Here is a 12,053-nt window from a genome sequence, read left to right as displayed (position 1 = left end):
AGAGCCTTCTAGAATAATAACTGGTCTAGTGGGGGCCCTCCAGAGCCTTCTAGAAGAATAACTGGTCTAGTGGGGGCCCCCCAGAGCCTTCTAGAATAATAACTGGTCTAGTGGGGGCCCCCCAGAGCCTTCTAGAATAATAACTGGTCTAGTGGGGGCCCTCCAGAGCCTTCTAGAAGAATAACTGGGCTAGTGGGGGCCCTCCAGAGCCTTCTAGTAGAATAACTGGGCTAGTGGCCCCCCCCCCAGAGCCTTCTAGTAGAATAACTGGGCTAGTGGGGGCCCTCCAGAGCCCTCTAGAGTCTAGAAGAACCAATGGGCTAGTGGGGGCCCTCCAGAGCCTTCTAGTAGAATAACTGGGCTAGTGGGGGCCCCCCAGAGCCTTCTAGTAGAATAACTGGGCTAGTGGGGCCCCCCAGAGCCTTCTAGTAGAATAACTGGGCTAGTGGGGGCCCCCCAGAGCCTTCTAGAATAATAACTGGTCTAGTGGGGGCCCTCCAGAGCCTTCTAGAATAATAACTGGTCTAGTGGGCCCCCCCCCAGAGCCTTCTAGAATAATAACTGGGCTAGTGGGGGCCCTCCAGAGCCTTCTAGAATAATAACTGGTCTAGTGGCCCCCCCCCCAGAGCCTTCTAGAATAATAACTGGGCTAGTGGGGGCCCTCCAGAGCCTTCTAGAATAATAACTGGTCTAGTGGGCCCCCCCCCAGAGCCTTCTAGTAGAATAACTGGGCTAGTGGGGGCCCTCCAGAGCCTTCTAGAATAATAACTGGTCTAGTGGCCCCCCCCCCAGAGCCTTCTAGTAGAATAACTGGGCTAGTGGGGGCCCTCCAGAGCCCTCTAGAGTCTAGAAGAACCAATGGGCTAGTGGGCCCCCCAGAGCCTTCTAGAAGAATAACTGGGCTAGTGGGCCCCCCCCCCCCAGAGCCTTCTAGAAGAATAACTGGGCTAGTGGGGCCCCCCCAGAGCCTTCTAGAAGAATAACTGGGCTAGTGGGGGCCCCCCAGAGCCTTCTAGAAGAATAACTGGGCTAGTGGGCCCCCCCAGAGCCTTCTAGAAGAATAACTGGGCTAGTGGGCCCCCCCAGAGCCTTCTAGAAGAATAACTGGGCTAGTGGCCCCCCCCCCCAGAGCCTTCTAGAATAATACCTGGTCTAGTGGCCCCCCCCCCAGAGCCTTCTAGAAGAATAACTGGGCTAGTGGGCCCCCCCCCCCCAGAGCCTTCTAGAAGAATAACTGGGCTAGTGGGCCCCCCCCCAGAGCCCTCTAGAATAATAACTGGTCTAGTGGCCCCCCCCCCAGAGCCTTCTAGAAGAATAACTGGGCTAGTGGGGCCCCCCAGAGCCTTCTAGAAGAATAACTGGGCTAGTGGGGGCCCCCCAGAGCCTTCTAGAAGAATAACTGGGCTAGTGGCCCCCCCCCCAGAGCCTTCTAGAATAATACCTGGTCTAGTGGGCCCCCCCCCCCAGAGCCTTCTAGAAGAATAACTGGGCTAGTGGCCCCCCCCCCAGAGCCTTCTAGAAGAATAACTGGGCTAGTGGCCCCCCCCCAGAGCCTTCTAGAAGAATAACTGGGCTAGTGGCCCCCCCCCAGAGCCTTCTAGAAGAATAACGATAGGTTATGTATATAACCTAGTTATATTAGTATTGGCTGAGCGTCCCGCTCTTAGCCTTATGAGATATCCCTTATCTCCTAGTACCTAATGTACTCCAATACGAACAACTTTAATGCACCCCACCTGATCGGGCCCCGCCCCTATGGAGGCGTAGCCTATATAACCATAGCTATGGTCACCAACACACTCTTCCTCGCCAAATCTCGTTCCAGCAAAAGATCCCTCAAAAGGGAACTCAGGGCCGCGTAGAGCGGGACGCTCAGCCAATACTAATATAACTAGGTTATATACATAACCTATCGTTATATGATGTATGGCTATCGTGTCCCGCTCTTAGCCTTATGAGATATGGGTTGGAGCGGACGCGAGACCCGACAGATGTACCCCCTGAGGACCCGTAAGCCCACATCAAGGGGTGCGGGGAGCCCTGTCACCCCATCCTTCCTAATGAAGGGGGGGCGCAGTCAACTCCACCTGAATGCGAACAAGAGGAAACTAGAACCCCTTGAACACACCGCACAGGCGGAACCACGTGTGACTCAACACACCGTGGCCCATACCCACACACTCCTGCTACCCTACCAAAGGACGGGAAGCAGGAAAGGCCACAGACCCCAGAACCGCCTGGGAGACAGAACCCCCGGTCATGTCCATGAGGTAAAACCTTACAAAGGGGCCCGGGGAGGACCATGAAGCTGCAGCACAGATGTCCTCCACCGAGGCCCCACCCAGGAGAGCGGCAGAGGCAGCCACCCCACGAGTGGAATGCGCCCTGACGCCCCCAGGGGGATCCTGCCCAGCCAACGTGTAGCAGAGGGCAATGCCCTCGCACAACCAATGGGACAGGCGCTGTTCGATAGTGCCGGCATGAGAATCACCATGACAGACAAAAAGCTGAACGGTGACCCCGAGGTCCTGAGTACGGCTGAGGCAATTCCCAAAGCACGGACCGGACATGACAGGTGAAGGCCCGCATCTAACTCACCACCGTGAGGAGGCGGATGAAACGCCTGAACCACAATATCCCTGGAGCGGAAGAACTCCGGATATTTACAGGCACGAAGGCAGGATTAGGCCGCAGAGTGGCACCGCAATCGGAACGAAAGACAGGCACTCTGGTCGTACCGAGAGAGCACAAAGCACACCCACGCGTCAGCGGAGGCGACGGCCAGCAAGAATGCGGTCTTGAACGACAGCTGTTCCAACGGCGCCTGCTCGAGCGGCTCAAACGGGGCCAAGGACAACCGACCGAGGACCAGTTGAAGATCCCAAGTCGGAGCCCAGGAGCGTTGCACCGGCTTAACGCGTCGAGCGCCAAGCAGGAAACGCTTCACAAGAGGGTGGCTGAACAAGACATCCCCTCAAACCCCTCATGATAGGAGGATATAGCTGCTGCATATACCCTCACCGTCGAAGCCGACAGTCTATCAAGGAGAGACTGGAGGTAACTAAGGACAGCATCCAGGGGGCAGGAGACTGAGTCCCGGCCCCCTGCCTTACACCACACTTGGAACATACGTCATCTGCCCGCGTAAGCGCGACAGTGGAGGGAGCATGCGCATTCCGGATGGTAACACCATCAGGATCAAGAACCTGCGCCCCTCAACGTACCCATCCCAACAACTGACCTAACAGATGTATGGGGAAGAATCCCAGGCGGCACGGCATCGGTCCCAGACCTGCCTGGCTATGTCCAGACGTAATCCCCACCCGTCAGGATGAGGACCGCCCCGCGACAGTACACCTGCACCCACATTCTCCCTGCCGGGGATGTGGGGAGCCCTCAGGCCGCGCAGATGGAGGATGCCCATAGCCAGCCGCCCGCCGCCTGGTGCGGACAGGGGGAACGTACTCCTCCCTGTCTGTCGATACACGCCACTGACGTCGTATCGTCCGTCCTGATCAACACCATTTGTGGACCAGAAGGACCGCTTTCAACACCAACACATTGAACGTAGCGCAGACCGGGCAGCATGGTTTGCCAGCTGCCCCCTACTGCGTTGGCCCGACGCGTCACCAGCGAGGGAGGCGTTGGTGAAAACGCGACGTGAGACAGCGCCGTAACCGTCCTAGGACGGAACCTCCCGAGCGTGTTGACAACACGCTCTGAGAGGGATGCCCATAGCCCTCCACCCGTTGACTGGGAAGAGGAGTACTCTACATCCAGTCTACAGCAACCCCAGGCTGGTAGAGACCTGCCTGGTACGAGACCTGACGATCCACCTTGACCGCGAAGGACCAGAACGTCGTCAGGGCAGAACACTCCAGAGAAAACCGAACGGCAGCCTCTGGTACTCATACGCTAACCCTGCAAGGGAAGCGTAGGTAAGCCCTAGGATGGAAAATCGGAGATGCGCATACGCATCCTACAGGTCTATGGAGGAGAACCAGACCCCCACCTGACAGTGTTCAACAGGCAGGAGACAATCCAAAAAATGCTGAACCTTCCCGTGGGACAGGTCCAGCCTGGGACTGACACCCCCCCTCCCGATTTCTCAGGCAGAGAACACCGGGAGGAGAGCGCCACGACGATGGCTTGCTTCGTCCACAGAGATTGGATCTCGTTGACCAGAGCTGTCACTGCTGGAGACCCTGACAATAGGGTCTGTACCAAACCTGAAAACGGGTGGGGTTGTGTAAACACAAGTCCCCGCCTCAGCGTTCTCTCCATCCACCTCGACATATGGTACTGCCGTAGTCATATGTGATGACACTCCCAACGCACCCGCCGCCATGTGGCGCAGGTCCGCCAGGAACTGTAGATAGTTGGCCCGGTCCCCCCGCTGTGCGTAGCCAACCCTGGAACCGTGCGAGCAGAGCGTTCCGTGTCGGGACATCTGACCCTGACACCACCCACGAGGCAATCGCACCCAAGGGGGGACCCCGACAGAAAGGGCCGGTTTGATACGGGGGGCTTCCTAGGTGAAAAAAGCCCCCCCACTGAACACCCCTCCAGAACATGCTGAGGAGTTGTTCTGCAGCCGGACATGCAAGGTGTAAGGACCCCATGGGTTCCTACACACCGTAGCCCTGCAGTGATATTACTACCACCCCAAATCACGCGTGCCTGCGAGACCACTGCCAATATTTCAGGAGTGGGAGGCACCAACATGATACCTGGCCTGGCGAAGGCAAGGCCGGGGAAGCCCGCACTGTGTGCCTCAAAAGGTTTCGAGCCCCCCTGCTGACAACACTTAAGTTGACAGACGTAACACCAGGCTCAACCAACACAGCTTATGGTGTGGGAGCCGCTTGACAGCACAACATTCTCACGGACAGACCCAGGCTCAGCCATCAACTGGGTGTCAGCCCCTGTCCCCATGAGAAGCGAAAGTGGGGCCGCCCGCGCTTCAACGAAGGCACGTGGCCCGCAGCCAAAGGAAACAATCAGAGCCCACTTTTTCCGCTGGTGTTGGGGAAGGGAGTGATCGGAGAGCGGGCTGCTCGCGGCAGGACGGTGACGGCTTGTTTGTTCAAGCCGAACCCATCCTACATGGCCGATCCCTCGGCCGCCAAGGCTGTCGGCCTTGTGGACACCTGTCGAATCAACGCCCAGGATACCTCCGGCGGGGGAAAACATGGCTGCCTGTCGAGGGCCTCGTCATCGCCGCTGACGAGGCCGTGCTCTCTCTTCTTCTGGCTGCGCGGTGTGAGGCGGTGTGGGGCCAAGGACAATACCGCCCACGCTCCAGCAGAAGACCAAAATCCCCTGCGGAGCGGGGAACCCTGAGCGGTTATAGCTTGCGGCTGGGTCAAAGCTAATAACGTCAACAACCTCGCGCGATGTGTCGACGTCGGCTGGCCCTCAAAGCCCCGCCACCAGACACCATTTTTTTAATAGAAAAAAACAGCAATTCGAACACAGTTCTAATCGCTGCCAATTCCATACCGTGGCGGTACAGGCTTTAGCAGCCCACCAGCCACTCGCCAGGCCGACCCACCCATGGCGTCGGCCGGGCGGGGCACTGTTTCAATATGTCAAAAACAAAGAACTGATGTTAACATGGAGCACCAGTGGTGGTTGCAAACAGCAACCTCCACTGTGGTGTGCACCATGAAAGGGTTAAATGAATAAAAGAACTAACCCACAAAATACTGTAGAATGAGCAAACCCATATACACAACATTAAGGGGAGGCGGACCAGAGCGAACTAGTCCTGCCTTCATTCAAAATATTCACAACAGCACACCAGCCCTAGCTTAGCCCATTTACCAAAAAAGGTAAACAAAGCCCCCCCCCGCACTACTCCCCCAGTAGACACCGATTGACCGTCAGCATAAATGGTTGAGAGGAGAGAAAGCTGTAGCAAAGACAGACCTTCTCATAGGGCCTCACATTTCTCCCAGGCGGCCCTGCCCCTACACTACTACAGCCTAGCGTGAGGCGATGTGGGACCCAGATCAACAACCGCCTGCGCACAGACACGCAACATGTTTACCATGTCGGCTGGACCCATAGCCCCACTACCCGATGCCAATGTGGATAGGAACTAGCCAGCTGAGCCATAACCCGCCGTTAAGTCCCATCCTGCAGTAGTATAGCTCTACTGCTACACCGCCGAGCTCACGCATCGGCCCCATGGGGACACCGTTCCACAGACCCCGCCGGAACACAAAGGTAACGTATCTGGCTAGGCTACCTAGCCACGGCCTACCCTGTTGTCAACCCATTTACCCGTAAAAAAGGTAATAGGACTCAGCAAAAAAAAAACACAACAGCTACCGACTGACCTTCATTGATGAACCGGGCAAGAGGAGGGAGAAGTGACAACATCTCACGGCGGAGACATTAGAACAGCGTAGCAGTTAGCATGTAGCAGTAGTGGTAGCATGTAGCATTAGCGATAGCATGTAGCATAGCATTAGATGTTTAACAGCACGTCCAAGACCGTTTGGAAACCGTTCACTGCAGTGAAACGTTCACCAAACCATCCTGCCCCCGGTGCCAACACACAACATGGTTGTGTAACAAAACAAACCAGCATTACTAACACTAATACCCATGCCTGAAGACACAGGGCCTACCTGGGTACAAGCTGGCCCGACAGCCAATCTTGCACAGCTGAACCTTGGTCTGCTGCCATCAGACGAGGAACATCAACATAGGCCCGTCGTGTCGCTGAAAACATGCTTCGAAGATGCCAGGGGCCAGCAACCTCCGGTAAGCTTCCAACATTATGAATCTTCTCTGATCTTTTCATCCTACTAGTTACATACGGTGCACGCAGCCGTTATGATGGAACGAAAATAGAGGAAGAGTGTGTTGGTGACCATAGCTATGGTTATATAGGCTACGCCTCCATAGGGGCGGGGCCCCGATCAGGTGGGGTGCATTAAAGTTGTTCGTATTGGAGTACATTAGGTACTAGGAGATAAGGGATATCTCATAAGGCTAAGAGCGGGACGCGATAGCCATACGTCATATAACTGGGCTAGTGGGCCCCCCCCCCCCCCAGAGCCTTCTAGAAGAATAACTGGGCTAGTGGGGCCCCCCAGAGCCTTCTAGAAGAATAACTGGGCTAGTGGGGCCCCCCAGAGCCTTCTAGAAGAATAACTGGGCTAGTGGGCTCCCCAGAGCCTTCTAGAATAATAACTGGGCTAGTGGGCCCCCCCAGAGCCTTCTAGAAGAATAACTGGGCTAGTAGGGTCCCCTGAGCCCTCTAGTCTAGAAGAACCAATAGTCCTGCATGTGTATCTCAGATGAGATTAATTGTATTGTTGAGTAGTTGGTATTTTTTTATAGTTGTGATATAATTCCCTCAGTCAAGTGAACAAAACTAAACTAAACAAAACTAAACTGATTGTATTACCAAACATAGCTTCACAATACTGACACGTTAATCTGTCAGTTTGTCACCTAAAACAAAGGATTTGATGGAATAGCAGCATGAATCCATAGTGGGGGAGGGTTTAATTTTCTCCATGGGGCAGAAAGAGGTGTGTCTAGTAGCATTAGCTTTCAGTTGGGGGTCCAGAGATGATCCCCTCACTGATGACCTGTCATCTCCTGTCAAAGGCAGATGAAAAGCAGGATGGATAGGCCGCAGCCATTCTCTCTCATCCTCGCGCCGCTTAGTCAATGCACTGACATTTTCCTGTATGAAATCTCAATCAGGGATGGACTTTTACACAAGCTAACAAATTACCCGGTGACTCCGGCTCAGGCGTTTTCCAATAGGTCACCCCCCCCCCCAACCCCCCCTCCTCTCGTGAAAATATCATCCTTCATCACATTACCATCTGACCGCTAGTGTTAGCTGTTTTAGTCTGCTAATATGGATGAGTGTCCACTATCAAGGTGATAATTGCCCTAAGAACATGATTATCCATCAAAAGGAAAACAGTTGATTCCAACTCCTACTTGCTGAATGTCTGTACTGCCTTGTGGTGTCCTCCTCAGTTAATTACTTTCTATTTCAGTGCATGTGTGTGTGTGTGTGTGTGTGTGTGTGTGTGTGTGTGTGTTGTAGTAGTAGTAGTAGTGTGCATACCTTATATTTTTATTTATTTATTTAACCTTTATGGGTGTTAACAGAATTCGGCTATAGGGCGACAATAATGTGGTCAAGAGGCATGGTTTCCAGTCTTTGGCCTTTAACTGGCTTGATGTGTTTATTCACAGAGTGGGAGCATTTACACATGAGTCCTCTCTTACTGAGGGAATGGGGGAAGAGAGAGAAAGGGGGAGGATACACAAATACTTATACTCGTCATCTAGTAGTACCCCAGAGTACCTCCGCCTAGAACGCCCTCCAGTGGACACAGATATGCATGCAGTTAGATAGGCACTAGTGTGAACAGTTACATATGCAGTTAGACATTTACTAACAATCCCACACAGAGTCTCTAGCTTCAACACTCCCACTTTTTAGTATACTGGCTGACTTCTTGGAAAAACATTTTACAAAGGAAATAATATAATCACAAAAACATCAGCAGAACATGTCATTCAACATCTACACACCAAACATGGCATTTGCAAATCTCTTCAATTTTAATTTGGAGGTAGGTTTCGTCATTGCATCTGCCACCATGTCGTCCGTGGGACAATATATCAGTGTCATCCTTTCTTCCCTGATGACAGATCTAATGAAATTATATTTTATATCGACATGTTTGCATCTCTGCCGACACACAGGGTTTCTAGCAATCGCAATGGTTCCCTGGTTGTCCTCATAAACAACAGTCTTCTGGTATACATAGGTGTCTATCCCTTCAAGCAGTTGTTCCAGGTAGATGCACTCCTGTATGGTCATAGCTAGAGCCATATATTCGGCTTCACAAGTTGATAAAGCCACGGTGGGCTGTTCTTTGTTTTCCACGAAACCAATGAGCTGTTTGGGTTCAAACTCACACAGTATCCGGTCGTACTCCTTCTATCTGTGGTGTCCGCTGCCCAGTCTGCATCACTGTAGGCTTTAAGCCCCAGGCCCTCGCTGCTCTTTCTGAAACACAGTTGTCTGTCGGTTGTACCTTTAAGATAATGGAAAACATGTTTTACCGTAATCCAGTGCTCCTCTGTGGGATCAGCAAAATGCTGTGACAACTTACTCACTACAAAACATAGGTCAGGGCGAGTACATGTCGTCAAGTAAATGAGGCTACCCACTGCTTCCCTGTACATTTTCACATCTGTCAGTTTTTGAGCATCTTCCTGGTAGTCCAGCTTTTGATCACATGGTGTGTCCCTTGTCCTACATTCCTGCATGTCAAAACGTTTCAGAATCTTTTCCACATATACCTTCTGGGATACTGTCACACAATTGGCAGCCTGCTCAAAATCCATACCTAGAAAGTGTTTTAACCTCCCAAGGTCTTTCATCTTAAATCTATTGGAAAGCATCTCCTTCACCTGAGCTAGGCTCCAGGGCCCTCATGTATCAACGTGGCGTACGCACAGATATGTGCGTAACCCGTGCGTACGACCATTTCTAAGCAAAGTGTGGGATTTATCAATTTGAACGTGAACTTGACTTTGTGCTTATATTTACGCACAACTCGGAGCATGCTTAGCTGACGCCCCGTGGTAGAAGATCGTTACTGCAGACGGACGGCATATGAGCTCCTCAGTTCATGCATTAGTTTCAACGCGGAAATAAGCTTTCGTGCATTACTCCCGACACTTGGGCGTGTTCTGTATGAACCGTAATTCATTATAGTTCATTGTAAAATAGCGACAGTAGTGTAATTATAACGGGCTCATGCGGGAACAAGAGGTTGGCTTGCTTGTTTGGCACGGGGGGCAGACGCAGAACACCCACCTCCAAACGCCATTAAATATTGTTTAAAATAAAAAGCGACATACTATTATTTTGTGTCATGTTTCCAAATAAGATTGGCCACAACAGAATGCTTTCTACTTCAATTTATTGGTTAGAATAGATTACCTCGCTCAGTTGAAACTTCACTGAGCTCCACACACAGACATGATAATAATAATAACAACAACAATAATAACAATAGCTTCATTTTATATAGCGCCTTTCAAGAGACCCATGCAAGGTCGCTTTACATAGGGGGGGGGGGGATAACAAAGTAATAAACATAGTGGACAGACTATGTAAATATGATGATGGGATTCAAGTTCGCGTTTTTATTGATCACATAGGCATGCTGTCAGAGTATGATGTCATAATCAAACATTCTAGAACATTTGTCGTCACAGATCATGTCATAATAGAACATAGGCTACATGGCATGGTCCATCGCGATATTGTAGACTGTTATTACTGTACCACCCATTGTGACAACAGCCTTGTGAGCTCCCGCACACAAACATGATGGAATTCAAGTTCATGTTTGTATTGATCACATAGGCATGCTACACATGGCGTATAGGCTACATCATACATGGCAGTGAGATTCCTTGTTCTTGTATATGCTCTCATATTATTGTTTATATAGGCTACCCAATACTGACATAAAAATAGATTGTATGCCTCTATAAATCATATGCAGCAGGTAGAAAATTTACGGAAAATCCGTCGCGATTTGGAATAAAATTGAGGAGAACTTTAATCCCTGGGTATTAATCGAACAAAACGGAAAAAGGCAGTCATTCCAGCACGGTCTTTATTAGTGTTTGTGCTGCCCAGGCAGCAATGGTTAATAGATATCATATCCGACATCACCGTACGTGTACATGTCTGTCAACCTGTCTCATATTTCTCCATAGCACGCTTCCCTCGGCTTAGTCCATTTTTCCACATTTCATGGGGGTGTTCCATTACCGTATATGGTTAATCGTGGCGGTTTTGGTATGCAAATACGTGAAAGTGTGCACGAGCCTCAGCGTAGGAGCAAGGTGATATTTATCATGACAGGTGTGCGTAGGACCTGTGTACGCACGTGTGATAAATCCCGTTTTTTTTGTGCGTGCACACATTCTAAATTCTGTGCTTGTGGAAATAGAACATTTTCTAAGAAAACTTGATAAATGAGGGCCCTGGTGTTGTCTGCCGCTATGATCAAATCGTCTACCCAGATGACGATGATCACTTTCCCTGACTCCTTCGATTCCCTCGAGTAAACACAGGGGTCTACTGGGTTCTGCAGGAAGTGATCTTTGATAAGGCACGTGTGAAGCATCTCGTTCCAATTTCGCCCAGGCTGTTTTAGGCCGTAAATGGACTTTTCCAGCTTACACACCAACTTCTCTCCTTCCTTTTCGTAACCCTCGGGTTGTTCCATATAGATCTCCCTATCTATGGGTGCGTGCAGATAGGCAGTCTTCACAGCCATCTGATGTAAAATCAGATTGTCCTCAGCTGCTTTCTGAACCACTACCCTTACACTGGTCAGATTGGCTGTGGGGGAGAATGTTTCACCATAGTCTATCCCCTCCCTCTGGCTGAAACCCTTAGCTACAAACCTAGCTTTGTATTTATCGTGGCCTTCAATTCCCTCCTTGATTGAATACACCCATTTTCCTCCCACTGTCTGTCTGCCCTCTGGTAATTTGGTGAGAGTGAAGGTGTGGTTGTCCTCTAGGGACCTTATCTCCTCGTCCATCGCCCTCTCCCATTTACTTGCTTCAGGGGACATTATTGCCTCTTTAAAGGTCTGCAGGACCCCACTGACTACCCTGTAGCAGTAATCAACGGTGATGGGTGTACTGTCCTCCTTGTCACTCCCTTTCCGAGCATAGTCTGTCAGATACTTTGGGGGTCTGTGTTCCCTCGAGGGATACCTCCCACTGCTTGGGGCACTCGGCGCCACCCTCGGGTGCTCCTCGTCACCGCCCTCTGGGGGTGGCTGACTGTCTGCCTGCACGCCCGTGTCAAGTACACTGGGCTGATGTGTCTCGGTTTCTACACACCTTACTCTGGAGTCCAGCTCTGGCTCCTCCGTCTGTGTCTCGCCCTCACATGTTGTCTTTGTGACAAATTTGACCAGCCTGTGTTTCTGCACTATCCCTTTACCGGGATAATAGACCAGGAA

The 12,053-nt window shown here is 51.4% G+C and overlaps 1 protein-coding gene across 1 annotated transcript in view; it reads left to right on the top strand.

Annotated features, from left to right (window-relative positions):
• Positions 1 to 12,053, top strand: part of marco (macrophage receptor with collagenous structure) — a 99,629-nt gene that overhangs the window by 17,838 nt on the left and 69,738 nt on the right. The window lies entirely within an intron of this gene.

This window comes from Notolepis coatsorum, assembly GCF_963971535.1.
Source record: "Notolepis coatsorum genome assembly, chromosome: 5".
NCBI lineage: Eukaryota > Metazoa > Chordata > Actinopteri > Aulopiformes > Paralepididae > Notolepis > Notolepis coatsorum.
This window is presented reverse-complemented; position numbering and strand designations above follow the sequence as displayed.